The sequence below is a fragment of the Leopardus geoffroyi genome, chromosome D2, assembly GCF_018350155.1.
Source record: "Leopardus geoffroyi isolate Oge1 chromosome D2, O.geoffroyi_Oge1_pat1.0, whole genome shotgun sequence".
Taxonomy (NCBI): domain Eukaryota; kingdom Metazoa; phylum Chordata; class Mammalia; order Carnivora; family Felidae; genus Leopardus; species Leopardus geoffroyi.
In genome coordinates this window covers 85,602,085-85,607,448 of record NC_059334.1, presented here as the reverse complement: position 1 = coordinate 85,607,448, position 5,364 = coordinate 85,602,085, and the positions used below count along the sequence as shown (strand labels likewise).

The window sequence follows — 5,364 nt, the reverse complement described above, 5'->3', positions numbered from 1 at the left end:
TGCTTAGCGGGCCCAGGGTCTCCCTCTGGGCTGATGAAAATGCCGTGGAACGAGATGCAGGCAGTGGTCGTGCAGCTTTGTGAATGTGCTAACTTTACTAAATGCTACTGAATCATTCGCTTTACAAAGTTGAAATGCTTAACTTCATGTTACGTGAATTCTACCTCAATTAAGAAAGAAATCTCGGGGCGCCTGGGTGGCCCAGTCGGGTAAGCGTCCAACTCTTGATTTTAGCTCGGGTCATGATCTCACAGTTCATGGGATCAAGCCCCATGTAGGGCTGTGTGCTGACAACGGGGGGCCTGCTTGGGATTCTCTCTCTCCGCCCCTCGCCCCCTCAAAATAAATAAATATTTTTTTAAAATCTCATATCCCAGCCATGGGCTTGGGACAAACCTCGGGGCCTCAGACACCTGGCCTCAGTGTTGCAGGACACTGGGCACGAGGGGGAGGGGCAGCCGCGGCCTGCAGAGAGGGCCGAAGCGGCCACCACGCCTGGGTCCCGTGGCCTGGGGCAGCCACTGCCGAGGCCTGTGGGTGCCCGGGGAAGCCTGAGTCTCATCGTCAGAGGTGTAGCGTGCGTGCTTGTGAGGGGGCAGGGCCCAGCTGCGGGGTCCCTGGACTCACATCTCGGAAGCCACGCTGCAGGGCACTGCTCGGGCGGAGCAGGGCCGAGACCCTGGGAGCCCTGATCCCTCCTGCCGGGAGGGACCTGCTCCTGGGCCAGAGGAAGGACGGGCGAGGGCGTTGGGGCCAGAGGCTTAGGCCAGCTCTTCCCAGACTGGCCTGAGCTAGTGCACGAGCTGCTGCTGACGTGAACCCAAAGTCCCCCGGGCCAGTCATTGCCTTCCCAGAATCCTCGGCCGAGGAAGCAGGCGGAGGCGGGTGCTCAGCGATCCGCGAGCAAAGCGCCCCTCGACGCTCGTGGGCAGCGCAGAAAAGCAGCTGCGTCTGTGTGCTGAGCGATAGGGAGCACGGCACTTCCGTGTAACAAGATTGGGTAAACATTAAAATATTAAGATATGTCAATTATCAGAATGCCCACAGAACATTCGGTGACAAAGCCCGTGGATACTCTGAGGTGTCTATTGTATGCCACGCGGCATCTTAGGCTGCGGACAGGCACGTGCCCCTTTCGCGGGACGTGTCCCCTCGGACAAGCGTCATCCAGGACAAAAGACCTTTGGTCGGTCCAGAATGGGTCGGGGACCTGGAGCCGTCCCCAGCCAGGCATCGAGTGTCAGGGAACATTGGAGGACAAGAGAGAGCACTTTGGAGGTGGCTTTGGACGCAGGTGGGAGAGGAGCCAGAGAGAAGGGACCGTGCAGCGAAGGGGCTCCAGCAAGAACCCCGGGGGAGCTCCTGACTCCTCGTTGCCCTGGTCAGTTCTTGGTCAGCGAACGGAAGGCAAAGCATGACCCTGACTGACCTCACTCCCCACAGGTGTGCCAGGGCCTCTGGGCCAAAGCAGATGGGCCTGGGGACCAGCCCAGTGTGAAGGCGGTGGCAGCGGGGAAGGTGCCCTGATTTCTGGCCTGTATGGCAGAATGGGGGAGTCCCCGTGGTTAAAATGCGCAAGGTCGAGGATGGGACTTAGACGGGACAGAGGTCGGGAAGACGTCGGGGAGCCCGAACGACCGCTGCCCCAGGGAGGCCGGGCCCCAATCCCAACAACCCGCGATCTTACCCCGTCGGGAAGAATGTGCACGTGTGGCTAAGGTAAGGATCTGGAAGTGAGGAGAGTATCCTGTATCGTCCAGATGGATCTTAAATGCAATCGTGTGTCTTTATAGGAGAGAGGCCGAGGGAGCCTTGATTCAGACAGAAGACAGGCAGAGATGGGAGCGGAAGGAGCCAGCAGCCTCCGGGAGCTGGAAGACGCAAGGGGCAGGTCATTTCCCGCAGCTTCCAGAGGGGCGGCCTCGCGGATACTGTGACCTCAGCCCAGTGACGCTGATTTTGGATTCTGGCCTCCAGGTTGTGAGAAACTACATTCGTGTTGTTTTCAGTCACCCAGACCGTGGTCATTTGCTGTGGCTGCCCCAGGGCCCTCATATGGGGACACTTGCAGACCCGGGAGCTGCTTGGCGCACATGATGTGCGTGCACAGAAACTCCTAGGGAGCATCTCGGGTGCCCCCCCGACAGATGGACCCCGAGACACCCATTTGCCTGGGAGGCCATCCCGGGGGGTGGGGATGCGAGCCGGGAAAGGGCAGGACCCATGCGTGTGCAGGTCAGTGTGGTGCCTGAGTCTGGGTGTCTACTCACCAACACCACCGGCCACAGTGTTAATGCCCAGCTCCCGTGATCTGTCCCATGGGCAGGCCGAGGCAGTGCCCGCGGCCACAGTCATTCCAGGGAGGGGGTCTTGTCTTGTATAAGAGCCGAGGGGTGGTGGGGGTGCAGAGTGTGTCTGCCTCAGTGAGAGGAAGGCGCGGATCACCGGGTGCAGTGGACAAAGCAGCGAGATTCTGTGGGGGGCCCGGGAGTGGGGCCAGGGAGGGAGTACAGCCCACACGGGGCCCAGAGGCAAGGCCAGGTGGAGGCTGAGGGGGGAGGGACTGCGGAGATGGTGGGGAGAGTCAGGCTCGCTCTCTGTATCTGAATCTCAGCTTGGACACCACTAGCTGGTGGCCCCGGGAGAGCTGTTCTCGTTGAGTTTCACCTTCCTTACCTGTAAAATGGGATGAGGATAACGCCCACCCTGCAGGCCTCCCGTGGGAACTAAAACGCGATGCCTGGCACACGGCACTTGCTCAGAAAGCATTACCTGTCCTTGTTACTTTTCCACTCAGTTTCCACGATTGAGCTTGTTGTGGATTCACGGGCAGCTGTGAGAAGTAACACGGTCTCCCCCAACGGCAGCATCTCACACAGCGCCACTGGCGGGGGCTCCCCAGCGACGGAGCTTGGGCACAGAGCGTTCCCACCACCGAGAGTCTCCCACCTGCCGTCCTGTGCCGCCACAGTGCTCTCCCGCCTCCACCCCACCCTGACCCTGGGGACCACGAACGTGGTACCTGTTTCTATAGCTTTGTCATTTTGAGAATGCCATACAAACGGAATCCTCTGGTGTGTAAACTTGTGTTGTTGTTGTTGTTGTTGTTTTTTCACTTAGCAGAATGTTCTGGAAGTCCATCCAGGATGTTGCATGTATGGACAGTCCCTTCCATTCCACTGCTAAGCAGCGTCCGTGTGTGGATGGGCTCCAGCTGGTCTGAGCACCTGCCCGTTGAAGGACATCTGGGCTGTTTCCTATTTGGGGTTATTATGAATAAAGCTGCCATAAACATTTGTGTACAGGTTTTTGCATGAATGCAAGTTTCTGTTCTCTGAGATAATGCCCAGGGGTGCAACTGCCAGGCTGTTTAGTGCTGCGTGTTTAGTTTTTAAAGAAACCGCCAAACCGTTTTCCAAAGTGGCTGCACCATTTTGTATTCCTGCCAGCCCCACCTGAGGGATCCAGCGTCCCCCTATCTGCATCGGCATTTGGTGGCGTCACTATTTTTCATTGTAGCCATTTCGATGGGAGTGTAATGGGGTCTCATTGCGATTTTAATCTGTGCTTCTTCAACGAATAAGTATGTTTTTGTCTTTTATGTGATTAATTGCCAGCTGTAAACGCTCAGCTGACATGTTTCTTCGTGTTGTCAGTCATCCCCTAATTAGATATTTGTGTTCTTACTGTTGAGTTTGAGAGTTCTTTATGTAGCCTAGTTACTAGTCCTCTGTCAGATTTTCAATTTACAAATATTTTCTCCTAGTCTGTAGCTTATCTTTACATCTTCTGCCCAGGATCTTTTGTGAAGCAAAAATTTATGTTCACACAAAAACCTGTACCCAAATGTTTGTAGCGGCTTAATTCATGAAATGGCCCCAAACAGGAAACTGCCCGATGTTTTTCGACAGGTAGGCACTTAAACAAAGTGTTCCATTTTTTTGACTTTTTGTCAAGCCAGTGACATCTGTTGCCTACCACCTGCTCAGAAGTCTGAGCATTTCTGCCCCCTGCATCATGGTATCGGAGGTGCCAGGGAAAACACAACACAGACAAGCAATGGGTGAAACAATGCTTTCCTCGCACAGAGACGAGACTTGGCAAAAGCTGCTTCCATAGTGGGCATCGGCACGCCCATGGCCAGCGGGCTCCTCATGGCAGTTGGTGCAGGGCCGTGGCCTGCATGCACTTATCTTGTGCTGCATCAGGTGGACCCTGTCCCCTCCCTGCAGGTGACAGAGATAGCAGTGGGCTTGGCCAGGTGCTGTATGGCGCACACACCTAAGCAGAACAGAGGAGGGCACATCGCATCTGAAACAAGGAAAGATATCCACATGAGGTGACAAGTCCAGCACAGGCTTTGTGGTACCTTTCCATCTTGATAAGGAAATGTTCCAGGCCCAGTGCTCCTTCCTATGCAGCCGAGTGTGGGGATCAGAAGACTGCAAGCAGGAGACTGTCTTTCCCAACATATTTTGACTAAACCCAGTTTACCCGTGTTTCCTTTTATGGATTGTGCTTTTGTGTCAAGTCTAAGAATTCCTATGTTGTTTCTTTTTCTAAAAATTTTGTACTTTTACATTCCACACGAAGTCCATGATACATTTTGAATTAGTTTTTGTATAAGGTATAAGTCTTAGGTGGACGTTCGTGTTTTTGCCTATGAAAAAGCATTCTCTATGCATTTAATGCTATGCCTTTTCCTCTCAGCACTGCATTAGCTGTATCCCAAAATTTTGATATGTTGTCTTTTTGTCTTAATTCAGTTCATTTTTTTTTTTATTTCACTCAAGACTTCTTTGACTTGTGGGATTATTTTGTTTAGTTTCCAAGTGTTTGAAGATCTTTCTGTTATTGGACACTAGTTGGATTCCATTGTGGTCAGACTATGCACTCTGTCTGATTTTGATTATTTTAAATTTGTTGAGAATGTTTTATGTCCTAGATTATATGGCCTATATTGGCATATGTTTCATGGATATTTGGAAAGAATGTGTATAATGCCATTGTTGCATGGAATGTTCTATAAATGTTAGTGAGACCCTAATTGGATTGAATTGTTGGCTGATGGTGTGATTGAGTTCTTCTGGGTTTTTGCTGGTTTTCTAAGCATTCCAACAATTGTTGAGAAACTCTCCAACTCTAATTGTAGGGTATTTTCTATTTTTCCTCTCGATTCTATCACTCTTGGCTTCACATATTTTTGTAGCTGTTTTTGGTGCAAACACAGTTAGCATTGCTGTGTCTTCTTTTATCACTATATAATGTCCCTCTCCGTCTCTGGTAATTTTCTTTGCTCTGAAGTCTACTTTATCTGGCATTAATAAAACCAATTCTGCTTTTTTAAGATTCATGTTTGCATGA

At 52.1% G+C, this 5,364-nt stretch overlaps 1 long non-coding RNA gene across 1 annotated transcript; it reads left to right on the top strand.

Annotated features, from left to right (window-relative positions):
* The first annotated feature begins 282 nt into the window (after positions 1-282).
* LOC123577227 lies at positions 283-5,057 on the top strand. Its single transcript, XR_006701773.1, has 3 exons — positions 283-1,719; positions 1,794-1,980; positions 2,798-5,057. It is a non-coding gene; the product is annotated as an uncharacterized LOC123577227 (long non-coding RNA).
* The last annotated feature ends 307 nt before the right edge of the window (positions 5,058-5,364 follow it).